Source organism: Neoarius graeffei, chromosome 20, assembly GCF_027579695.1.
Source record: "Neoarius graeffei isolate fNeoGra1 chromosome 20, fNeoGra1.pri, whole genome shotgun sequence".
Classification (NCBI taxonomy): domain Eukaryota; kingdom Metazoa; phylum Chordata; class Actinopteri; order Siluriformes; family Ariidae; genus Neoarius; species Neoarius graeffei.
This window is the reverse complement of record NC_083588.1, coordinates 26,714,795-26,741,323: the sequence shown is the minus strand read 5'-3', so window position 1 is coordinate 26,741,323 and position 26,529 is coordinate 26,714,795. Positions and strand designations below refer to the sequence as shown.

At 43.5% G+C, this 26,529-nt stretch overlaps 1 protein-coding gene across 3 annotated transcripts in view; it reads right to left on the bottom strand.

The window, feature by feature from the left end:
* The window catches only part of ccdc137 (coiled-coil domain containing 137), an 86,388-nt gene that overhangs the window by 17,945 nt on the left and 41,914 nt on the right, over nt 1–26,529 (bottom strand). The gene's annotated exons all lie outside the window — the stretch shown is intronic.

Below are 26,529 nucleotides of genomic sequence, written 5' to 3'. Positions count from 1 at the left end.
CATAGCAAGAGAGTCCGGGTGCTAAACTAGCCTGCTGCAGTCCAGACCTGTCTCCCATTTAAAACATTTGGCACACTATGAAGCGCAAAATATGACAAATGAGACCCCGAACTGTTGAGCAACTGAAATTGTATATCAGGCAAGAATGGGAAAACATTTCTCTTTCAAAACTACAGCAGTTTGTCTCCTCAGTTCCCAAACGTTTACAGATTGTTGTTAAAAGTAGACATGATGCAACACAGCGGTAAACACACCCCTGCCCCAACTTTTCTGAAATGTGTTGCTGACATCAAATTCAAAATGAGCTATTTTTCAAAAAACAATAAAATTTCTGTTTCAACATTTGATGTTGTCTTTGTACCATTTTCAATAAAATATAGGGTTTCCAGGATTTGCAAATTCTCTCATTTTGTTTTTATTTATACTTTACACAGCGTTCCAACTTTTTTGGAATTGGCGTTGTAAAAAAATAAATAAAGACAGAAAAATGACAAGAATGACAGAATGGGTGCATCGATCCAAAAGCTGCATACAAGCATATTACACAAGTGGATATGTGGTGAAGTGTTACTGAGCAAAAGTACATTCATTTGAGAATGAGGCCAAAAATCAATGGAAGCCCCGGGGGGGGGGAATGCATGAAAACCAAGGAAAAGATGAACGTGGGTCTTAGATGAAGGGATGGATATGTGCGGGGACTTGCCCTGAGGCATCAAGTGAAGTTTTTTGAAGTTTGGTCACTCGGTTCAAAAATTTGACAGAGTGAAAGCTCCCCCCCCCGAGACTATTCATTTTCAATGGGGCCAAAAATCACTGGAAGCCTAAAGAGGAAAAAGGGATGAGCGAAAAGAAAGGAAAAGACAAATGCAGGTCAGACCCGATTGCATGTATGTGTCGGCGGAGTTGGCCTGAAGTATCACGAGGTTTGATGAGTCTCCAAGGGAGCATGTCCGAGCAGGACCATTTGATTCGTGAGGCCTATTCATTCTCTCGGTGGGGGGGAACAAAAAGACAGAAAAATGACAAGAATGAGAGAAAGGGTGCACCGATCCAAAAGCTGTATACAAGCACACTACACTGCTTCAGGACTGATGTTTCTGATTTGGAACCATGTAGGTATCAAACACACACACACACACACACACATACAGGAATAATAAAGAAAACGTAAACTTGGTGTGCTTACTGCAATCAGCAAGCACACTAAAAGTAAACTTAAGAACAATAGTGTGCAAGCACACTAACTGATGCAATTTCTTACCTTCTTAATGCATTTGAGATCAAACAGTAAATAATAAAAATGCCCTATTCCACAACTGTAATAAATCCATATTATGTCAAGAACCTCTCAAGTAAGTAAAGGGGAATGACAGTCCATCGTTAATCCATAAGGTGTCTTTTAATTAATAAAAATAAAGAAAAAACATTGAATTGTGTGTCCAAACTTTTGCCTGCTACCGTATATATATGTGGCCCTTGATCAGATATGCATCTGATTTGTGGCCATGTGACATGAATGAGAATGGTCATATTGGAATTCACGTGGCTTTCAGCCTATACACGTGCGCTGAGCTCTGTCTTCATGAGTCAGCACTGGTAGCTTGACCTGATCATGTACAGCTGACAAACTGCTTGCTGTCCTCCAGAATTAGAAGAATGCCTTTATGGTCACTATACACATGTACAATGAGATTAAAAGCAACTCCAAATCACAGTGCAAACAGCATAAAAATATGCAATATAAAACACAGAACAAAGAATATAGCTGCAAGCAGCAATGTGGGGGCCAAGCAGGATATGAGCCTAGTCGTCAGGCTAGCAAAATGCATTTGGGCCAGACAGATGGTCACGAGCACCCTCAAGAAGTTTCATGTCGATATACCATCGTTTGACTGAGATACAAGGTCATTTGCTGTTCGGCGGCTTCACCATCAAATTCGATTGACTGTGATGGCTGAAATTACTTCAAGTGTACTAGGTGTGTGTGTGTGTGTGCTAAAAGACTGCCGAGATATGAGCTCAATGACATATGAGCCAAAACACATTTTGTATAGTTATAGCGCCCCCTAATGGCCAAGGTGCACCAAATTTGGTATGGGCCCTTTTGGAGGGGTGGGGCATAATCCCACCAAGTTTGTTTAAGAAACATCAAAGGGCTGCCGAGATATGAGCTCACTTCCTGTTTGGCGTCTTCGCAGATGCGTTTCATTGGCTGCTGCAGCCAAATAGTTTTAAAATTTCAAAACACGGAGAATAAATTCTGTGTGGCTTGGTCCAAATATACTATGTACCAAGTCTGGGAAAAATTAGTCAAAAACTGAGGGAGGAGTAGCAATTTAATTGATTTTAGCAAAATTCAAAATGGCGGAAAATCTACCAGGTGGAATATGACGAGATAGGGTGCGTTGGATTCGTTTTGACTGAAGGATTCCAGCGATATTAAGATTTTGACGATCAGACGTACGGTTCAAAAGTAAGCAGCAGAAATGTACTTCCAACTTTGACCTGTTGGTGGCGCTAGAGTGTTTGAGGTGGTGAGTTGAAATTTGCTGACAAGAACCTTGAGGCAGCCTAGAATCAGTGTGCCAAATTTCACAACCTCTCGTCAGACGGTTCTATGGGTTGCCATAGAATTTAATTGATTTTAACAAAATTCAAAATGGCAGAAAATCCTCAAGGCAGAATATGACGTCATAGGGTGCGACGGATTCGTCTTGAACCAAGGATTCCAGAGATAGTGGAAATTTGTTTCTACCCAAAACGTATCATGATTATGATATTCAAAACACTGAGTATAACTTTTGTGCGGCTTGGTCCATTTATGCTATGTACCAAGTTTGGGAGAAATTGGTCAAAAATTGAGGGAGGAGTAGCATTTTAATTGATTTTCACAAAATTCAAAATGGCGGGAAAACTATCCGGGTGGAAAACGACGTCATGGGGTGCGTTGGATTCGTCTTGGCCCAAGGATTCCAGGGATACCAAGTTTTTGAAAATCAGACCAACGGTTCAAAAGCTACAAGGAGAAATGTACCTGTGACTTTGACCTATTGGTGGCGCTAGAGGGTTTGAGATCGAGGCCTGAAATTTGCTGAGAGAAATGTTGAGAATGTCTAGAATAAGTGTGCAAAATTTCACAACTTTTTACCAGACGGTTCTATGGGCTGCCATAGACTTGCAGAGGTGGAAGTGGACTGAATAATAATAATAAATATAGCTGCAAGCAGCAATGAGGGGGCCAAGCAGGCTATGAGCCTAGTCGTCAGGCTCGCAGAATGCATTTGGGCCAGACAGATGGTCACGAGCACCCACAAGAAGTTTCATGTCGATATACCATCGTTTGACTGAGATACAAGGTCATTTGTTGTTCGGCGGCTTCATCATCAAATTCGATTGACTGTGATGGCTGAAATTACTTCAAGTGTACTTGGTGTGTATGTGTGTGTGTGTGTGTGTGTGTGTGTGTGTGTGTGTGTGCTAGAAGACTGCTGACATATGAGCTCAATGACATATGAGCCAAAATATATTTTGTATAGTTATAGCGCCCCCTAATGGCCAATGTGCACCAAATTTGGTAGGAGAGCTTGCGGAGGGGTGGGGCATAATCCCACCAAGGTTGGTTAAGAAATGTCAAAGGGCTGCCGAGATATGAGCTCACATCCTGTTTGACATCTTCGCAGCTGAGTTTCATTGGCTGCTGCGGCCAAACAGTTTAAAAATTTCAAAAGACTGAGGATAAATTTTGTGCGGCTTGGTGCAATGATGCTATCAACCAAGTCTGGGCAAATTTGGTCAAAAATTGAGGGAGGAGTAGCAATTTACATGATTTTAACAAATTTCAAAATGGCGGAAAATCTACCAGGTGCAATATGACGAGATAGGATAGGTTGGATTCGGTTTGACCGATGGATTCCAGCAATACTAAGATTTTGACAATCAGCCGTACGGTTCAAAAGTAACAAGCAGAAATGTACTTCCAACTTTGTCCTGTTGGTGGCGCTAGAGAGTTTGAGGCGGTGAGTTGAAATTTGCTGACAAGAACCTTGAGCGAGCCTAGAATCAGTGTGCCAAATTTCTCAACCTCTTGTCTGACGGTTCTATGGGTTGCCATAGAATTTCATTGATTTTAACAAAATTCAAAATGGCGGAAAATCCTCAAGGCTGAATATGACGTGATAGGGTGCGATGGATTCGGCTTGAACCAAGGTTTCCAGAGATCGTGGAATTTTGTTTTTAGCCCAAACGCATCATGAGATATGAGCCAAAATTCATTTTTGCTAGTTATAGCGCCCCCTAGCGGCCAAGTTGGTCCACGTTTTTTGGGGACCTTTCTGGTGGTGTCTGTCATAATGCCACCAAGTTTCGTTAAGATCTGCCAAAGGGCGGCCGAGATGTGAGCACACATCCTCTTTCGCGTCTGTGCAGCCAAATTTGATTGGCTGCCACAGCCAAACGCTTATGAAATTCGAAAATCCGTGTAAGATTCTTGTGCAGTTTCCTCCACCGTTGCTATGGACCAAATTTGGGAGAAAATGGTCAAAAACTGAGGGAGGAGTAGCATTTTAATTGATTTTCACATAATTCAAAATGGCGGAAAATCTACCAGGTGCAATATGACGAAACAGGGCGCGTTGGATTCATTTTGACCCAAGTATTCCAGAGATACTAAGCTTTTGACGATCAGACGTATGGTTCAAAAGTAACAACCAGAAATGTACCTGCGAATTTGACCTGTTGGTGGCGCTAGAGAGTTTGAGGTGGTGAGTTGAAATTTGGTCACAAGACCCTTGAGGGTGCCTAGAATCTGTCTGCCAAATTTGAAAACCTCTAGTCATACGGTTCTATGGGTTGCCATCGAATTTCTTTGATTTTAACAAAATTCAAAATGGCGGAAAATCCTCAAGTCAGAATATGACGGCATAGGGTGCGATGCATTCGTCTTGACCCATGGATTCCAGAGATAGTGGAATTTTGTTTCTACCCAAAACGCATCATGAGATATGAGCCAAAAGACATTTTTCCTAGTTATAGCGCCCCCTAGCAGCCAATTTGTTCCAAATTTTTTGTTGCCCTTTGGGGAGGGGTGCTGCATAAAGCCACCAAGTTTCGTTAAGATAGGCCAAAGGGTGGCCGAGAAATGAGCACACATCCTGTTTTGCATCTGCAAGCCAAATTTGATTGGCTGCCACAGCCAAACGCTTAGGAAATTCTAATTACCGGGTAAGATTCTTGTGCAGATTAGTCCCCAGTTGCCATCTACCAAGCTTGGGAGAAATTGTTCAAAAATTGAGGGAGGAGAAGCATTTTAATTGATTTTCACATAATTCAAAATGGCGGAAAATCTACTGGGTGGAATATGACGAGACAGGGCGCGTTGGAGTCGCTGTGACACAAGCATTCCAGCGATACTAAGATTTTGATGATCAGACATATGGTTCAAAAGTAACAAGCAGAAATGTACCTGCAACTTTGACCTGTTGGTGGCGCTAGAGAGTTTGAGGTGGTGAGTTGAAATTTGGTGACAAGATCCTTGAGGCAGCCTAGAATCAGTTTGCCAAGTTTAAAAACCTCTAGTCAGATGGTTCTATGCGTTGCCATAGAATTTCATTGATTTTAACAAAATTCAAAATGGCGGAAAATCCTCAAGGCAGAATATGACGTCATAGGGTGCGATGGATTCGTCTTGACCCATGGATTCCAGAGATAGTTGAATTTTCTTTCTAGCCAAAACGCATCATGAGATATGAGCCAAAAGGCATTTTTCCTAGTTATAGCGCCCCCTAGCGTCCAATTTGGTCCAAATTTGTTGTGGCCCTTTGGGAAGGGGTTTTGCATAATGCCACCAAGTTTCGTCAAGATTGGCCAAAGGGCCACCGAGATATGAGTGCACTTCCTGTTTTGCGTCTGCGCAGCCAAATTTGATTGGCTGCCACGGCCAAACGCTTGTGAAATTCAAATCACCGGGTATAACTTTTGTGCAGGTTAGTCCAATTATGCTATCTTCCAAGTTTGGGAGAAATTGGTAAAAAATTGAGGGAGTTGAAACATTTTAATTGATTTTCACAAAATTCAAAATGGCGGGAAAAGTATATGGCGGAAAATGACGTCATGGGGTGCCTTGGATTCGTCTTGGCCCAAGGATTCCAGGGATACCAAGTTTTTGAAAATCAGACCAACGGTTCAAAAGTTACAAGCAGAAATGTACCTGCGACTTTGAGCTGTTGGTGGCGCTAGAGGGTTTGAGGTAGAGGCCTGAAATTTGCTGAGAGGAATGTTGAGAGTGTCTAGAATCAGTGTGCCAAATTTCACAACTTTTTACCAGACGGTTCTATGGGCTGCCATAGACTTGCAGAGGCGGAAGTGGACTGAATAATAATAATAATAATAATAATAAGAAACAATGGAATCACTATGGGTGCCTTCGCAGCTTCGCTGCTTGGCCCCAATAAACAATAGAAACACTATGGGTGCCTTCGCAGCTTCGCTGCTTGGCCCCCAAATATAATGGAAAAAAAGGGGTGCGATGTACAGTGTTGTGTTCCACATTATGGAGTGGGGTATTGCGCATTATAAATATTACGCAGAGAGAGTCCAGGTATTGCACATAAGTATTATACGTATTGCACAGAGAGAGTCCAGGTATTGCACATTATAAGTATTGCACAGGGAGAGTCCAGGGGCTGGGGGGATTAGACTATAAAAAAAAAAAAAAGAGTGCATATTCAAGTTCAGGGTGGTTATGGCTTTTGGAAAGAAGCTGTTTTTGAATCTATTTGTTTTTGTCTTTATGCACCTGTAGCACCTCCCTGAGGGCAACAGGTCCAACAGATCAAAGCCAGGGTGGGAGCTGTCCTTGGTAATGTTCTTAGCTCTGCTGAGGCAGTGGGAGGTGTAAATGTCCATCAGGGAGGGGAGAGGACAGCCGATGATCTTCTGTGCTGCCTTTACTACTCTCTGGAGCCTCTCCCTGTCCGCAGCAGTGCAGCTGCCGTACCATACTGTGATACAGTACGTCAGCAGGCTCTCAATGGATAAGCAGTAGAAGGTCAGCAGCAGGTTGGAGTCTAGGTTGTACTTCCTGAGGACTCTCAGGAAGTGTAGCCGCTGTTGAGCCTTCTTGATGACTGCTGTGATGTTCTCTGTCCAGGAGATGTCGGCGGAGATGAGAGCGCCAAGAAACCGGAAGGTGTGGACCCTCTCCACACACTCGCCGTTGATATGAAGGGGGGGGCTAGGTCAGTGGTGTGCTTCCTGAAGTCAATGATGATCTCCTTGGTTTTCTTGGTGTTCAGAGCAAGGTTATTCTCTGAACACCAGGCTGCCAACTTCAGGACCTCCGACCACAGTGGTGTCATCAGCAAACTTGACGATGAGGTGGTTGTTGTGGGTCGAACTGCTGTCGTGGGTGTAGAGGCAGTACAGGAGGGGACTCAGCACACAGCCCTGTGGAGAGCCGGTGCTCAACATGCGGGTGGAGGAGAAGTGGGGGCCAAGTCTCACAGTCTGGAGCCGGTTGGTGAGAAAGTCCTTTATCCAGGCACATGTGAGACGGGGAGGCCGAGAGTGTCTAGTTTTCTGATGAGGATGTCCGGAATTATTGTGTTAAAGTCTGAACTGTAATCCACAAAGAGCATCCGGACGTAGCTCTGGCGCTGCTCCAGGTGGTTCAGCGCAGAGTGGAGAGCTACGGCAATGGCGTCCTCTGTGGATCCATTCGCACGATATGCGAACTGGTGGGGGTCGAAGTCTGGGGGGAGGTAGTCTTTGATGTGCTGAAGAACTAGTCTCTCAAAGCACTTCATGATCACTGGGGTGAGGGCCACAGGACGGTAATCATTCAGGCTGGTGACGGGAGACTTCTTCGGCACTGGGATTATTGTTGCTGATTTTAGGCAGGGCGGGATGACTGCCTGAGCCAGGGAGAGGTTGAAGATCCTGGTGAAGGTGAGGGCGAGCTGATGGGCACACGCTCTAAGCACCTTGCCAGGTACTCCGCCTGGGCCGGTAGCTTTCTTGGGGTTCACTGCCAGGAGCATCCATCTGACATCATGCTCCTGTACGGTGAATGGAGTAGTGCAGGAACCGGGTGGGAGTGGGGGTAGGGCTGGAGCAGAGGAGTGCTGCTGGGATGTTTCAAAGCAAGCAAAGAAGCAATTTAGCTCCTCTGCCAGAGGCGCACTCAGGTCTCCTGTTGACGCATTACAGCCTCTAAAGTTTGAGATGTCTTGTATACCCTGCCACACCTCCGGTGTGTTGTTGCTGGACAGGTGGGACTCTATACTCATCCTATGGTCCACCTTGGCTTTTTTAATTCCTCTTTTCAGGTCAGCTTGAGCAGCTCTGTACAGAGCTCTGTCACCTGACCTGAAGGCAGCATCGTGGGCCCTGAGGAGTGAGTGGACCTGGCTGGTCATCCAGGGTTTCTGGTTTGGGAAAACTTGGACGTTTTTGTCCACTGTCACATTCCCGATGCAGAACTTGATATAGTCCAGTACCATTCCTGTCAATATCTCCAGCTCCTGGTGTTCAAATAGTCCCAGTCTGTCTGATTGAAGCAGTCTTGTAGTTGAGAGTGCATTGTCAGGCCAGGTTGTAACATTCCTAATGGTGGGCCTGGCTCTGCATCTGAGGGGGGTGTAGGCTGGGGAGAGCAGACTGGGGAGAGCAGGAGGGAAAGATGGTCTGATTGGCTGAGGTGGGGGAGGGGTATGGCTCTGTACACGTGCCTGATGTTGGAGTAAACATGATCCAGAGCGTTCTCCCCTCTAGTAGAACACTTGACATGTTGATAGAACTTCGGCAGTACAGTCTTCAAGTTGGCCTTATTAAAAGTCTCCCGCAATTATGTGAACACCGTCAGGGTGGGCTCACTGCTGTTCATTTATGGTGTTCAGCAGGAGAGAAAGTGCTGTGTTTACACTGGCATCGGGTGGAATATACACAGCCGTGACAATCACTACAGTTAGCTCTCTTGGTAAAAAAAAAAAGGCCGGCATCTTACAGACATGTACTCGAGGTCTGGGGAACAGTGTTTGTCTATAATTGTTCCATTGTTCCACCAGTTATCATGCACGTAAATACATAGCCCCCCTCCTCTGCTCTTACCAGAGTCCTCAGTCCTGTCCCAGCGGAGAAGAGTGAGACCTGCTAGCTGCAAGCTAGCATTGGGAATTCCCGGGTGAAGCCAGGTTTCGGTGATAATCACAATACAGCAGTCACGAACATAGTGATTTCCAGCGAGTTGTAATTCCAAGTCCTCCATTTTATGCACCAGGGATCTGGCATTGGAGATATACAGGCTCGGTAGAGGTGGCTTGTGTGGTTGTTTTCTTAGCCTTAGCATAATACCGGACCTGCGGCCCCGCTTCTGCTTCCTCTCCCTCCTCCGTCTGCGCCGCCTCCTAGACCCGATAACAATCCACGGAGAGCCCGGCAGTCTCGCTATGTCGTCTGGGATGTTATGAGAGTAGTGAAAATCGCTTGAAACAGATATCTGGTATTGGTCACCGATGTCCAAAAGTGTCTGGCAGGTGTACTGGATGTTCGCAGAACCAATGGTGCACAAACAAGCAAGAAAGAAATACAATAACAAAAAAGAGCACTGAAAAGGAGAGCCGTGAGCTGCTGCAACCATGCGCGCTGCCATGTTCATTTTAACCCAGAGCAAGATATGATGCAAACATAATAATAATAAAATATTCTTCAGTTCAATTTCTATAGCACCTTTCTCACACCCAGGGTCGCTTTACAATTAGGGAAAGAAAAAAGTCCACCAAAAGAGGGTTAGGATGTAATTCCAACAGCGTAGCTACCACAGTCCCACCAGGCACACAGAGGTAAATTCCACAGAGCCACTGCCCGGCAACATCGCTCAGAACACCGTGCTGTGGATCCACAAAGTGAGCACAGAACCACCGCCACACAGAGCGCTGGTATGTCCCAAACCACCTGCACAGCCAACACGACGCCACCAGGCAACATCGCTCGGAACACTGCACCAAGCACAGAAGCACCATTGCACAGAGTGCTGGACAACCCTGATGTTAAAAAGAACAACGAGCTCACTGCAGTCCATAGCAAGGAGCACAGGCATCACCCTCAAGGCTTGAAATCTGTTTTGGCCTGTGTTCAATTTGTCTAAATTCATGAGCAGGTGGTAAATGTAACTCGCATAGCTGTAAATCTGTAAACAACTTTTGAAATGCTCTACATCAAATCAAGAGTCTTCCTTCTCTTGATTCCCTGGAAAGGGCTGAATGATTTGGATACAAGAAATATTTGTAATTTTTTCTAAGTTTCTGCTTCTTCTCTTGCAATTTTTGTCTAATAACCATGAAGACAGCACTGGGAGAACCCAAACAAAAATTCTCTCTCAAATTTGACAGGCTGGAAGTTTGGTCCATAATGCACAAATAAAAATTGAAGTTGCCAAACAGCAAGTGAGGGCATATCTTTAGTGTATTCAACCTTGAGTAAATAACTGTCCTTTTCTGCTTCAAGGCCCACCTGTTCATACTGAATCCAATTCGGGGCCCATTAAAAAAAGATTCCCAATTATTTTGGCTCATCTATTCTATTAGAATCTAATAATCTATTGTAAAAAGTGTATTAATGGGATGCAACATCACTCCCTGTTACAGATGGGAATTAAATAAATGCAATAAAAAAATTTTAGATTGTAGGTATTGTATTTAAAACTGTATGTCTGTGCCAAAAGCCAAACCATGCATGCAGTGCATTCTCAGTCAAAAGGGATTAATGATCCAAAAGTGGAGTCTTATCGATTAACACAATGTGTGGAGGAGTGTGACTTTTTATAAATGTGGTTGGGTTAAAGATCTGGGGATCAGGACACAATAAATCCTGCATTGTTTTTGCCTGGGTAAATAGAGGTTTCTGGGCTTTGTCCACGTCTTTGCAATGGTTGCTAGAACGCTACAAGTTTTGGTATCGGATGTAAACAAACGACAGCCGATGGATTCCCAATCCTCCCTAATCTTCTCTTACAGCAGGCATCACAGATCCATAGAATTTGCCCACAAATGTATTATAAACGCTGTGTCTCACTTACACACACACACACACACACACACACACACACACACACACACGGAATGTGACAAAAAGGCTTGTTCGTCTTAAATTTACCCACAAATGTATTTATTCCACTTGAAAAGTGGATGGCAACGCAGCTACCGGATTTGAGACATGACATCCTGAACTATTTAGTATTTGGCCTCAAACTTGGGGGGGAATTCACAGCCCACTCGATGGTGCTCCCAGTGGTTGAGAAACACTGTCCTAAGGGACTCCAAGAAATTGTCTAAATCCCCTCTAGGGGGCACTATAATTCACATTTCCAAATGGCTCATATCTTTTGAACTGCTCAACATTAAATCATGATTATTCGTTTTCCTGATTCCGTCGAAGGTGGCAAGTGTTCTAAATTTTTTTTTAAAAGCCAAACAAAGTTGGTCATTTAAAAAAAATAAAATAAAAAAATTGACCATTTTAGAAAATTGTTTTTTTTGCATCTTCTACAGATTTTATCCAGGTCATCATGAAACTTGGAACACAGCACTTTGAAACCAACGAGAACAAAACTTGTTTCTTGGGTTTTTGATACAAAGGATGTTGTCCATGAACTACAAACAAATCTGACGGCCAAGTCATCAAACAGGAGGCATCAACACCAAACTTGCAAGATATATTTAGCAACATGACCTAAATCTAACAAATAAGCTTCACATCTATTTACCCATAACCTGAGAGGGATAATGAAAACAGGACATGTTGCAAGAGCTCAGCATCTTGACATTTTGCCTTCAAATTTATTATACCTCCTTGAGAACAGCAGCTGATGGCCCCACTGGCTTCTGGTTGTCTTTCCTTTTGCACTGTTTATTGGAAATATAATTTACCTACATAATCCCCGTTTCATTCAAAGAAGACTTCCAGCTCTTAATGAGGGTCTGGATTTTTCTTGGAAATAAAAATAAATTCTCTTTTATGTTGCACTTTTATGGTTTTCATATGACTCAAACTAGTACTAGCATGAATATATGTTTTCTATATGCATTTCATGGAGTCTACAAAGGACTTCTTTATATTGGTCTGGTAAGGGAGTCTAGTTAAAATTGTAAATATAAATAGCTATAAATGTGCAGTGCTGTGAAAAAGTATCCCCCCCCCCCCCCCCGATTTCTTCCATTTTTGCTTATTTGTCACATTTAAAATGTTTTAGGTCATCCGACTAAGTCGAATATAAGATAAAGACAATGCAAGTAAACAAAATGCAGCTTTTAAATTTAATAAATGCATTTATTAAAAGTAAAGGGTTAATCAAAACCTGAGTGGTGCTTGAAAGTTTGTGAACCCTTTAGAATTTATGTTTCTGCATAAATATGACCTAAAACATCATCAGATTTTCACACAAGTCCTAAAAGTAGATAAAGAGAACCCAGTTAAACAAATGAGAAAAAAAATTATACTTGGTCATTTATTTATTGAGGAAAATGATCCAATATTACATATCTGAGAGTGGCAAAAGTATGTGAACCTTTGCTTTCAGTATCTGGTGTGACCCACTTGTGCAGCAATAACTGCAACTAAATGTTTCTGGTAACTGTTGATCAGTCCTGCACACTGGCTTGGAGGAATTTTAGCCCATTCCTCTGTACAGAACAGCTTCAACTCTGGGATGTTGGTGGGTTTCCTCACATGAAGTGCTCGCTTCAGGTCCTTCCACAACATTAAGGTCAGGACTTTGACTTGGCCATTCCAAAACATTAACTTTATTCTTATTTAACCATTCTTTGGTAGAATGGCTTGTGTGCTTCGGGTCATTGTCTTGCTGCATGACCCACCTTCTCTTGAGATTCAGTTCATGGACAGATGTCCTGACATTTTCCTTTAGAATTCACTGGTATAATTCAGAATTCATTGTTCCATCAATGATAGCAAGCTGTCCTGGCCCAAATGCAGCAAAACAGGCCCAAACCATGATACTACCACCACCACCATGTTTCACAGATGGGATGAGGTTCTTATGCTGGAATGCAGTGTTTTCCTTTCTCCAGACATAATGCTTCTTATTTAAACCAAAAAGTTCTATTTTGGTCTCATCTGTCCACTAAACATTTTTCCAATAGCCTTCTGGCTTGTCCATGTGATCTTTAGCAAACTGCAGACGAGCAGCAATGTTCTTTTTGGAGAGCAGTGGCTTTCTCCTCGCAACCCTGCCATGCACACCATTGTTGTTTAGTGTTCTCCTGATGGTGGACTCATGAACATTAGCCAATGTGAGAGAGGCCTTCAGTTGCTTAGAAGTTACCCTGGGGTCCTTTGTGACCTCGCCGACCATTACATGCCTTGCTCTTGGAGTGATCTTTGTTGGTCGACCACTCCTGGGGAGGGTAACAATGGTCTTGAATTTCCTCCATTTGTACACAGTCTGTCTGAGGATTGGTGGAGTCCAAACTCTAGAGATGGTTTTGTAACCTTTTCCAGCCTGATGAGCATCAACAAGGCTTTTTCTGAGGTCCTCAGAAATCTCCTTTGTTCGTGCCATGATACACTTCCACAAACATGTGTTGTGAAGATCAGACTTTGATAGATCCCTGTTCTTCAAATGAAACAGGGTGCCCACTCACACCTGATTGTCATCCAATCGATTGAAAACGCCAGACTCTAATTTCACCTTCAAATTAACTGCTAATCCTAGAGGTTCACATACTTTTGCCACTCACAGATATACAATATTGGATCATTTTCCTCAATAAATAAATGACCAAGTATAATTTTTTTCTCTCATTTGTTTAACTGGGTTCTCTTTATCTACGTTTAGGACTTGTGTGAAAATCTGATGTTTTAGGTCATATTTATGCAGAAATATAGAAAATTCTAAAGGGTTCACAAATTTTCAAGCACCACTGTAATAAGTGGTTAGGCCACCCTTGGCAGCAACAATTGCAATTAAACATTTGCGATAATTTGCAATGAGCCTTTTACATCACTGTGGAGAAATTTTTGCCCACTCTTTGCAGAATTATTTCAATTCAGCCACATTGGAGGGTTTGAGCATGAGCTGCCAGTTTAAAATTTTACCACAGCAACTCAATTGGATTCATGTCAGGACGTTGACTAGGCCACTCCAAAACCTTAAATTTTATTTCTTTTGAGCCATTTGGAGGTGGACTTGTTTGTGTGCTTTGGATCATTGTCCTGATGTATAGCTGTGCAGCTTTAGGTTGCAAATTGATGGGCAGACATTTTCCTTCAGGATTTTCTGGTAGAGAGCAGAATTCATGGTTCCATCAATTATGGCAAGTCATCCAGGCCCTGAAGTAGCCCCAGACGATCACACTACCACCACCGTGTTTGACTGCTGGTATGAGGTTCTTATTTTGGAATGCTGGGTCAGCCTTATACCAGATGTACCGGGACCCATGTCTTCCAAAAATTTCTATTTTTGACTCATCAATTCCACAGATTATTATCCTAAAAGTCTTCAAGATGCTTTTTGGCAAATGTGAGATGAGCCTTTGAGCTGTTTGCGTCTCGCAACTCTCCCATGGATACCATTTTTGCCCAGTGCCTTCCTTATTGTAGAATTATGAATACTGACCTTAACTAAGGCAAGTGAAGCCTGCAGTTCTTTAGATGTTCATCGGGGTTCTTTTGTGACCTCCTGGATCAGTCGTCGAAGCGCTCTTGGTTGAATTTTGGAAGGCCGGCCACTCCTGGGAAGGTTCACCACGGTTTCAAGTTTTTTCCATTTGTAGATAATGGCTCTCACTGTGGTTTGCTGGGAGTCCCAGAGTCTTGGCAATAGCTTTGTAACCCTTTCCAGACTGATAGATTTCAATTATTTTGTTGCACATCTACCCCGCCTCTCACCCATAGTCAGCTGGGATAGGCTCCAGCTTGCCTGCGACCCTGTACAGGATAAGCGGCTACAGATAATGGATGGATGTTGTGCATCTGTTCTCGTAACTCTACTTTGTGGCATCTTAAGATCTATTCCAGTGTTTCTCAACCATTGGGCCATGGCCCATTAGCACCATCTAGTAGGCTGCATTTTTTTTTTTTTTAAGTTGAAGTTAATTTTTTACTCATAGTAGGGTACAATTGCTGGGTTTCATCTGATGTCACATCCGCATCATTAAGCTATGGTCACACTACAGCTCGCGATGCTTTGCGATGGGTTATTGATGAAAATGAGGCATTTTGGTAGCGATATACACGAGAGCTAAAAGTTGTGGTCACGCAGTAGGTGAACACTTGATTGTCACACCTTTGCGTGCTTGAGTCTGGCACAGCTCAAGCAGGCACATGCACTCATGGAGTGTTTTTTGCACACGCTTGGGACCCAGTCGTTATGGGAAACACCCGATACTGATTTGAGCACAATCAGCACACACAGATACGGAAGCTGTTTTTACAGAAGCTTTACGAAGTATCATCACAGTCACGTTTCTTTCAAGACACGGTCAACCTCAGGTTGGACATCTGTTCAACCTGAGCTTGAAGCTGGGGAGAGTACCACAGCTATGGAAGACATCCTGCATGGTACCGGTGCCCAAAACTCTGCACCCCAAGGACCTCAACAACTACAGGCCAGTGGCACTAACAGCACACCTGATGAAGGCCTTGGAGCAGCTGGTCTTCGTCCATCTGCACCCTGTGGTGCACCCATCCGTGAACCTGCTGCAGTTCGCCTACCAGCCAGGCAGGTGGATGACGCCATCATCTTCCTCCTTCACCGAGCTCTGTCTAACTTGGAGAAGCCTGGAAGTTCTGCGAGAATAACATTTGATTTCTCCAGTGCCTTCAACACCATCCAGCCCACACTTTTGGGGGACAAGCTAGAGCATGCAGGAGTAGACCCCCACCTCACATCGTGGATTGTGGACTACCTCACTGACCTTCCACAGCATGTGAGGACACATGGTTGTCTGCAGCACAGGGTCCCCACAGGGAACATTTCTGGTCTCGTTCACCCTCTACACTGCAGACTTCTATAATTCGCCCACCTGTCACCTGCAGAAGTTCTCTGACGACTCAGTTATCATTGGACTTGTCACAGATGGGGACAACAGGGAATACAGAGGACTGTTGCAGGACTTTGTGGATTGGTGCCAGCAAAATCACCTCCAGATCAACGCAGGGAAAACTAAGGAGCTGGTGGTGGATTTTCACAGGTGCCCTCACTCCCAGTGAGCATCCAGGGGAAGGACATTGAGCTGGTGACATCTTAAGTACCTGGGTGTTCACCTGAACAAACTGGACTGATAAAACCACAGCACTGTACAGGAAAGGTCAGAGTAGACTGTATCTGCTGCAGAGACTCTGGTCTTTTGGAGTGCAAGGGGCACTTTGACATTATGGTGGCATCAGCCATCTTTCATGGTGTGGTTTGCTGGAAAGTAGCATCTCCACAGCTGCCAGGAAGAGACTGGACAAACTGATCAGGAGGGCCGGCTCTGTGCTGGGATGTCCCCTGGAGCCAGTGGAGGTAGTGGGTGGGAGGAGGATGGCGGCAGAGAACAACTCCCACTCCTTACAGGACTTACTCACTGGACTGCAGAGCTCCTTCAGCAGGAGGCTGCTCTACCCCAAGTGTCTGAAGGAGCATTACCACAGATCATTCCTTCCCACAGCTGTTAGACTATACAACCAGCACTGCTCACAGTGGACTCGCATCTGTATGTCTGTCAATAGTTGTTGCATTGTTTTTTTTTCTTCTTCGTTTTATCTTTTGCAATTACAACCACCTGATATGTGCAATGTGTGTTTCATCTACTTCATAATTCATCCCATTTAGTATTATCGTGTGTATATTTTTTTTAACTTGTGTGGCTTGATATGTCCTCTTCTGCTGCTATCCACTATGCTGCTGCAAACAGGAAATTTCCCCATTGTGAGATAATAAAGGTCTTCTTATGTTTATAATTCTGTTTAAATATTCTGCTTTCTGTTTTCCTTTTATAAAATATTACACCTGCTAATAAACACTTTTCCTGCACTTAGATCCATCTACCGCCATCTACAGTGGGGCACAAAAGTATTTAGTCAGCCACCAATTGTGCAAGTTCTCCCACTTAAAAAGATGAGAGAGGCCTGTAATTTTCATCATAGGTACACTTCAACTATGAGAGACAGAATGGGGGGAAAGAATCCAGGAAATCACATTGTAGGATTTTTAATGAATTAATTGGTAAATTCCTCGGTAAAATAAGTATTTGGTCACCTACAAACAAGCAAGATTTCTGGCTCTCACAGACCTGTAACTACTCTCTTTAAGAGGCTCCTCTGTCCTCCACTCGTTACCTGTATTAATGGCACCTGTTTGAACTCATTATCAGTATAAAAGACACCTGTCCACAACCTCAAACAGTCACACTCCAAACTCCACTATGGCCAAGACCAAAGAGCTGTCAAAGGACACCAGAAACAAAATTGTAGACCTGCACCAGGCTGGGAAGACTGAATCTGCAATAGGTAAGCAGCTTGGTGTGAAGAAATCAACTGTGGGAGCAATTATTAAAAAATGGAAGACATACAAGACCACTGATAATCTCCCTCGATCTGGGGCTCCACGCAAGATCTCACCCTGTGGGGTCAAAATGATCACAAGAACGGTGAGCAAAAATCCCAGAACCACACGGGGGGACCTAGTGAATGACCTGCAGAGAGCTGAGACCAAAGTAACAAAGGCTACAATCAGTAACACATTACGCCGCCAGGGACTCAAATCCTGTAGTGCCAGACGTGTCCCCCTACTTAAGCCAGTACATGTCCAGGCCTGTCTGAAGTTTGCTAGAGAGCATTTGGATGATCCAGAAGAGGACTGGGAGAATGCCATATGGTCAGATGAAACCAAAATAGAACTTTTTGGTAAAAACTCAACTTCTTGTGTTTGGAGGAGAAAGAATGCCGAGTTGTATCCAAAGAACACCATACCTACTGTGAAGCATGGGGGTGGAAACATTATGCTTTGGGGCTGTTTTTCTGCAAAGGGACCAGGACGACTGATCCGTGTAAAGGAAAGAATGAATGGGGCCATGTATCGTGAGATTTTGAGTGAAAACCTCCTTCCATCAGCAAGGGCATTGAAGATGAAACGTGGCTGGGTCTTTCAGCATGACAATGATCCCAAACACACCGCCCGGGCAATGAAGGAGTGGCTTCGTAAGAAGCATTTCAAGGTCCTGGAGTGGCCTAGCCAGTCTCCAGATCTCAACCCCATAGAAAATCTTTGGAGGGAGTTGAAAGTCTGTGTTGCCCAGCGACAGCCCCAAAACATCACTGCTCTAGAGGAGATCTGCATGGAGGAATGGGCCAAAATACCAGCAACAGTGTGTGAAAACCTTGTGAAGACTTACAGAAAACGTTTGACATCTGTCATTGCCAACAAAGGGTATGTAACAAAGTATTGAGATGAACTTTTGTTATTGACCAAATACTTATTTTCCACCATAATTTGCAAATAAATTCTTTAAAAATCAGACATTGTGATTTTCTGGATTTTTTTTTTTCTCATTTTGTCTCTCATCTTTTTAAGTGGGAGAACTTGCACAATTGGTGACTGACTAAATACTTTTTTGCCCTACTGTATCTTGTAGCGTCCTGATCACCAGATCTTTAACCTAGCCACATATAAAAAGTTGTACGCATCCATGCTCTTCCAGGCTTTCACCCGTGTAGAACATCATCTGCAGCAGTTTGAGATGTCAGTAAACTCAAGGGATGGATAATTTTCCAACTCGTAGGAAAAATCCTTGAGCGAGGCACCTAACTCCCAACTGCTCCCCGGGCGCTCTTAGCAGGGCTGCCTACTGCTCTGGGTATGTGTGTGTGCTCATTGCTCGTGTGTGTTCACCGCTTCAGATGGGTTAAATGCAGAGAGGAGTTTCACAAGTGTGTGATGAATAAAGTTGGGCTTTCTTTCTTTGTTAATGTGTAAGGGTCTATCCCACCAAGTAGTTTCTAGATTCACTTCTTTTGAATGTACTTCTTGGTTTTAATAACTGGCTTGTTTACTGTACACAAACATGGCAATAAGTTCTTGTGTTAATCGACCTGACTCTACTTTTGGATCACTAATCCCTTTTGACTGAGAACGCCCTACATGCATGGTTTTATGTTGGCTTCTGGCACATCCATACAGTTTTAAATACAATGCCTAAAATTAAAAAGTTTGTTTCTATTGCATTTATTTAATTCCTGTACTCCCATCTGTAACAGGGAGTGATGCTGCATTCCATTAATACACTTTACAGTAGATTATTAGATTTGAATAGAACAGATGAGCCAAAATATTTGGGGATTTTTTTTTTTTTTTTAAGGGGCCCTGACTCGTTACAAGTTTGAATAAGTGGGCCTCAAAGCAGAAAAGGTTGAGAACCCCACCTACATTGCCAGCCTGGTTCTATTTGTAATATTTAGATTGAACAGGTCTGGCAGTAATCATGCCTGGGTATGGCTAGTAAAATTGAACCCAATTATCAATTAAGTTTGGTTAATTCGTTGAGGGGGTAATTACTTTTTCCACACAGAGCCAAGTAGGGTTGGGTAATTCCCCCCAATCAACTAATGAAATAATCATTTGAAAACTGCATTTTGTGTTTACTTGGGCCATGTCTGGGCTTTGTCTAATATTAAAATTAGTTTGACATAAAACATTTGTGACAAATATAACACATCAGGAAGGGGGCAAATACTTTTTTCATAGCATTAACATATCGCAATAGTGCCTTGCAAAAGTATTCATCCCCTTTTTGTGTTTGTCCTGTTTTGCTGCATTACAAGCTGGAATAAAAATGGATTTTGGGGGGGTTAGCATCATTTGACTTACACAACATGCCTACCACTTTAAAAGGTATATTTTTTTTTTAAAAATTGTGACACGAACAATAAGATGAAAAAACAGAAATCAGGAGTGTGCAAAGGTATCCCCCTCCCCCCCTTCGTATGAAACCCCTAAATAAGAGCTGGTCCAAACAATTCACTTCATAAAAGGCACATAATTAGTTGATTAAGATCCACCTGTGTGCAATCAAAGTGTCACGTGATGTCTGTATAAAATCAACCTGTTCTGGAAGGACCCTGACTCGTTCTGGGCTTGTTTTGGAGCGGAGTTTTGGGTGCGGGGAGAGAGGCGCTCGGTTTATTATGAGGACTGAACGATTTAAAGCTCTTTGAAAAGTAAACAAATTTTTATTTTTTAATTTTTTTTTGGGTACCTCAGTTGAATGCAGGGTGGGAGGGCTGGCTCTCAGTCATGGGGAGTCAGGAAGATGAGAGTCGGAGTATGGATGGTTCAGAAGAGGATGACGGTAGCTGGCAGTTAAGGAAAAAAGCTTAAGGCGGTACGGCCGAGGGAAGTTAGAGACAGGGATGACAATTTTAGAGTTGTCGTGAGGTTTGAAGGGGATGGAGTGAAAAACGTGGATCCAATAAAGCTGACGAGTATTATCAAGAAGCAGGTTGGTGAGGTGAGATATGCTGGTGTGTTAAATGATGGCAATTTATTAATTGTTTGTGCGTCTGAAGAGCAGGCAGAGAGAGCAGGAAAATTACAGATCATTGAGAAGGAAGTACGAGTTGTGAGGGTTGGTACTTCTGGTAGTAAGGGTGTGATCTATGGCATTCCTTTGACCACGCAGATGAGCGAGCTTGTTAAAAATCTACGAGAGAAATGTGACGCTGTTCAAAGTGCAAAACGGTTGACAAGGGGTGTTGAGAAGAAGGCAACGGAGTCAGTTTGATTGAGTTTAACACAAAAGAGATGCCTAGAGAGCTTTACTATGGATTCATGAGATACAGAGTGAGGGAGTTCATCCATAAACCAATGAGATGTTTTAAATGTCAAAAGTTTGGTCATGCAGCCAAAGTTTGCAAAGGGCAACAGACTTGTGCTAAATGTGGTGGAGCTCATGCGTATGAAGATTGTGGTGAGGACATGAGACCTAAATGCTGTAACTGTGGAGGGTCACACAGTGCTGCGTATTGAGGTTTTTCACCCACGTGACCAAGTCATGTGATGCATCGTTAGGCTGCCATTTTGGACGTCACGGCTCGAATCAGTTTGAATGCAAGGAAGGCAACAAACACAAAACATAAAAGAAAAAGGAGCGAGATGCAGAAAACACCTTCACTATCCAGCGACGTAGGGCATTTACAGGGCGAGCAGAGGGAGAGGTATTTGCAAAAATTGAGGTTAGCAGGCTTAGAGAACGACGTTTACCTGCTTCCACCAGGATTGTTCACTGACGTACGGAAGTACACGAAGCCCTCGTCTTTACCTGACTTCGGCCCACATGACCTGTATACCTATGTCGTTAAAAACCCATCGCCATACACAGGTATTGATCTGAAAGCGTACAAGAGAGTTTGGATGCCTACAAATATTTTGTGTCAGGCTGGGTAACATGCCTACATCAGTGGGTCGTCCCTGGAGCCGGTGGTCGCCATCTTATTACAGCTAAGGTTTGTTTACATTTTAATTTACTTTCGGTCCTCAGGATAAACAAAATGTTATTAAATGTCATTGAAATAACTTTAGTCTGTTGAGACATGGCCCGTTATAAATTTGCTGTTACCAGGCAATGACCAAGAACTGTATTATTAGGGTCGGTGTTGTAGCAGTGTACTAGCAGCTAGCTGTTAGCACTAGCTAATGTCAACAACATAGCTAGTATGTTACTGTAGCAATGTTTACGTTCAGTCATTTGGATGACTGTTAAAACCTTTCAGTCTCAAGTTTTTCCTTTACTGTATTTACTAGTTTGATCTTACTAGTTTTACTAATTATGATCTGGCAGCTATTTACACCGGATCCAGTGTAAATAGCTGCCGGAGCGCGCTTTGGCTTTCTCCCCCTCAAATTAAGCGGCGCGCTCCGAGCAAGCCGGAGCGCGCCGCTTAATTTGAGGGGGAGCAAGCCGGCGCGCACTCCGGAACCTCGGCCAGAGCACTCCAGGAGCAAGCCGGAGCGCGCTGCTTAATTTGAGGGGGAGCAAGCCGGAGCGCGCTCCGGCAGCTATTTACACTGGATCCGGTGTCTGTAACACGTTTTTTTTTTTTTCAAGCTGGTTCTCCCTCTCTGTCTGCAGCGTTAGTATGTAGCTTGACCTTCAAAATGGCGGACACCGGGGCGTCATGTGACCCTGTGACGTCAGGTGAAAAACCTCAATTGGGGCTGTGAGGTTATGAGGAGAGAGACAGAGATACATAACGTGAAATTGAAGGGAAAAATCTCATATGCAGAAGCAGTTAAAAGAGTGGATCAGTCCAGGAGTATGGGGAGACATAGGGGGGATGCAGTTACAGTGAAGGACCACCAGGTGGAGAGGCAAGACTCAGCTAAGGAAAAGGAAGTCAAGGAGAGAGAGAAGAGAGATCTGGTCATTTTTATTGCAGGAGTGATTAATGCTACCTCTGAGGTTAGGTCAAAAACTGAGAGAATTCAAATTATCACAAAGGCAGCGATTCAGCATTTGGGGATGTTGGGTTTAAAGTGGGAGGAGGTCAGGGATGGCCTTAGTGTGACACAACTGAGTCAGGAAGGAGGGGCAGGATGATCTCTTTATTATGTTCCTTTTTCAATGGAATGCAAGGAGTTTGTTAGCGAATGGACAGGAGTTTAAACAGGTAATAGATGGCATGGATGTAAAACCAGAGGTTATATGTATTCAAGAAACGTGGCTTAATCCCAAATTTGATTTTGTTTGACTATATAGTCATTAGAAGAGATAGAGAGGGGGGAAATGGAGGGGGCTGTGTTACCTTTATAAGACAGGGGATTCCATATAGGGTGCTGGGCATAGGCGGAGAGCAAGAATATGTGGTAGTTGAAGTATGGACAGCTACTAGAAGAAGTGTGGTGGTTATAAACTACTACAACCCTTGTAAGCAGCTTGAATTGGTTACTCTAGAGACTGTAGAAGGGCAAGATAGGGATAATGTTATATGGACTGGAGATTTTAACGCTCATAGCACACTGTGGGGAGGGGATAAAACAGATAGCAATGGTCAAGTAATTGAAGAAGTGATAAATGACAGAAATTTAGTCTGCTTAAATGATGGTAGTGGGACTAGGATTGATGTTAGGACAGGTAAAGAGTCAGTACTAGACCTAACTTTTTTGTCGAATAGGCTGGCCCCAAAGTGCGAATGGGAAGTGAATAGAGACAGCACTATTGGTAGTGATCACTATCCAGTGTTATGTAAAGTAGGCATTGATGTAAGGCTACGTTTACACTAGACCGTATCTGTCTCGTTTTCTTCGCGGATGCACTGTCCGTTTACATTAACCCCCCTGAAAAAGCGGGGAAACGGGAATCCGCCAGCGTCCACGTATTCAGTCTAGATCGTATCAGCTCCGGTGCTGTGTAAATATTGAGAATACGCGAATACGCTGTGCTGAGCTCTAGCTGGCGTCTCATTGGACAACGTCACTGTGACATCCACCTTCCTGATTCGCTGGCGTTGGTCATGTGACGCGACTGCTGAAAAACAGCGCAGACTTCCGCCTTGTATCACCTTTCATTAAAGAGTATAAAAGTATGAAAATACTGCAAATACTGATGCAAATACTGCCCATTGTGTAGTTATGATTGTCTTTAGGCTTGCCATCCTTCCACTTGCAAGTAATAAGTGATATGCGCTGGGATCTCACACACAGCGGCTCAGTCCCGAATCGTGGCTTGTTCACTTCACTCGCGCGCTCTGTGAGCTGCGCAGGGCCGGAGTGCACACCCTCCAGAGGGCACTCGCTGTTCAGGGCGGAGTGATTTGGAGCGCAGGATGCCTGCGGAGCCGAGCGTATCCGCGTATTGGTGTTGCTGTGTGCACGGCTAACGGTTTTAGTGTAAACGCGAATCATTTTAAGAACATTAATCTGATGATCCGCTGATTCGACGTAATGTAAACGTAGCCTAAGGCTGAGCTCAGACATTGGCCAAGGGAGGTGGATTTTTGGAAAAGCAGACTGGGAGGAGTACAACCCCGATTCCAAAAAAGTTGGGACAAAGTACAAATTGTAAATAAAAACGGAATGCAATAATTTACAAATCTCAAAAACTGATATTGTATTCACAATAGAACATAGACAACATATCAAATGTTGAAAGTGAGACATTTTGAAATTTCATGCCAAATATTGGCTCATTTGAAATTTCATGACAGCAACACATCTCAAAAAAGTTGGGACAGGGGCAATAAGAGGCTGGAAAAGTAAAAAGGTACAAAAAAGGAACAGCTGGACGACCAAATTGCAACTCATTAGGTCAATTGGCAATAGGTCATTAACATGACTGGGTATAAAAAGAGCATCTTGGAGTAGCAGCGGCTCTCAGAAGTAAAGACGGGAAGAGGATCACCAATCTCCCTAATTCTGCGCCGACAAATAGTGGAGCAATATCAGAAAGGAATTCGACAGTGTAAAATTGCAAAGAGTTTGAACATATCATCATCTATAGTGCATAATATCATCAAAAGATTCAGAGAATCTGGAAGAATCTCTGTGCGTAAGGGTCAAGGCCGGAAAACCATACCCGGTGCTCGTGATCTTCGGGCCCTTAGACGGCACTGCATCACATACAGGCATGCTTCTGTATTGGAAATCACAAAATGGGCTCAGGAATATTTCCAGAGAACATTATCTGTGAACACAATTCACCGTGCCATCCGCCGTTGCCAGCTAAAACTCTATAGTTCAAAGAAGAAGCCGTATCTAAACATGATCCAGAAGCGCAGATGTCTTCTCTGGGCCAAGGCTCATTTAAAATGGACTGTGGCAAAGTGGAAAACTGTTCTGTGGTCAGACAAATCAAAATTTGAAGTTCTTTATGGAAATCAGGGACGTCATGTCATTCGGACTAAAGAGGAGAAGGACGACCCAAGTTATCATCAGCGCTCAGTTCAGAAGCCTGCATCTCTGATGGTATGGGGTTGCATTAGTGCGTGTGGCATGGGCAGCTTACACATCTGGAAAGACACCATCAATGCTGAAAGGTATATCCAGGTTCTAGAGCAACATATGCTCCCATCCAGACGACGTCTCTTTCAGGGAAGACCTTGCATTTTCCAACATGACAATGCCAAACCACATACTGCATCAATTACAGCATCATGGCTGCGTAGAAGAAGGGTCCGGGTACTGAACTGGCCAGCCTGCAGTCCAGATCTTTCACCCATAGAAAACATTTGGCGCATCATAAAACGGAAGATATGACAAAAAAGACCCAAGACAGTTGAGCAACTAGAATCCTACATTAGACAAGAATGGGTTAACATTCCTATCCCTAAACTTGAGCAACTTGTCTTCTCAGTCCCCAGATGTTTACAGACTGTTGTAAAGAGAAAAGGGGATGTCTCACAGTGGTAAACATGGCCTTGTCCCAACTTTTTTGAGATGTGTTGTTCTCATGAAATTTAAAATCGCCTAATTTTTCTCTTTAAATGATACATTTTCTTAGTTTAAACATTTGATATGTCATCTATGTTCTATTCTGAATAAAATATGGAATTTTGAAACTTCCACATCATTGCATTGTTTTTATTTACAATTTGTACTTTGTCCCAACTTTTTTGGAATTGGGGTTGTATATGGTAACTGCTGACTTGAACATAAGCTCAGTTCAGGAGACAGGAGATGTTGAAAGCCATGAAATGGAACTGCGCCAGAGTATTACTATGGCTGCAGCAGCCACCATTCCTAAAAGCTCAGGAGATTGGGTAGAAGAGCAGTCCCTTGGTGGAGTGTTGAATGTAATGAAGCTGTGAGGGCAAGAAACAGAGCCTTTAGACAGCTAAAAAGGACGCATAACTTTCAACATTTAATTGCTTATAAGCAGGCTCATGCAGTGGTGAGGAGGGTGATAAGACAGAGGAAAAGAGCATACTGGAGGGAGTACTGTAGCACCATTGGGAGTGATGTTGACATTAATGATGTGTGGGGAATGATTAGGAGAATGGAGGGGAGTTACAGCCACCATTCCTAAAAGCTCAGGAAGATTGGGTAGAAGAGCAGTCCCTTGGTGGACTGCTCTTTCACCCATAGAAAAGGAGATAGTAGAGAGTGGAGTTACCCAATCTTGTCAGATGGTGATCAGTTGGCTGTCACTAACATGGAAAAAGCAGAAATGATGGTGAACACATTGAGCATAGTACATAGTTCTAGGAACCTGACAGATGAAGAAAGAAGAAGTAGAGAGGAAACAAGGAGTTTGTATGCTGATGCTATTCAAAAGAAGGGAAAGCTGGAGGATAAATATAACGTTCCTTTTACTATTAGAGAACTGAGAAATGCTTTGGAGCAGTGCAGAAACTCAGCCCCTGGTAAAGACGGCATTTGCTATAGAATGTTATCACATATGAGTGATATAAGTATTCAGAAAGTGTTGAATTTATATAATAAAGTTTGGGAGGGGCGGCACGGTGGTGTAGTGGTTAGCGCTGTCGCCTCACAGCAAGAAGGTCCTGGGTTCGAGCCCCGGGGCCGGTGAGGGCCTTTCTGTGTGG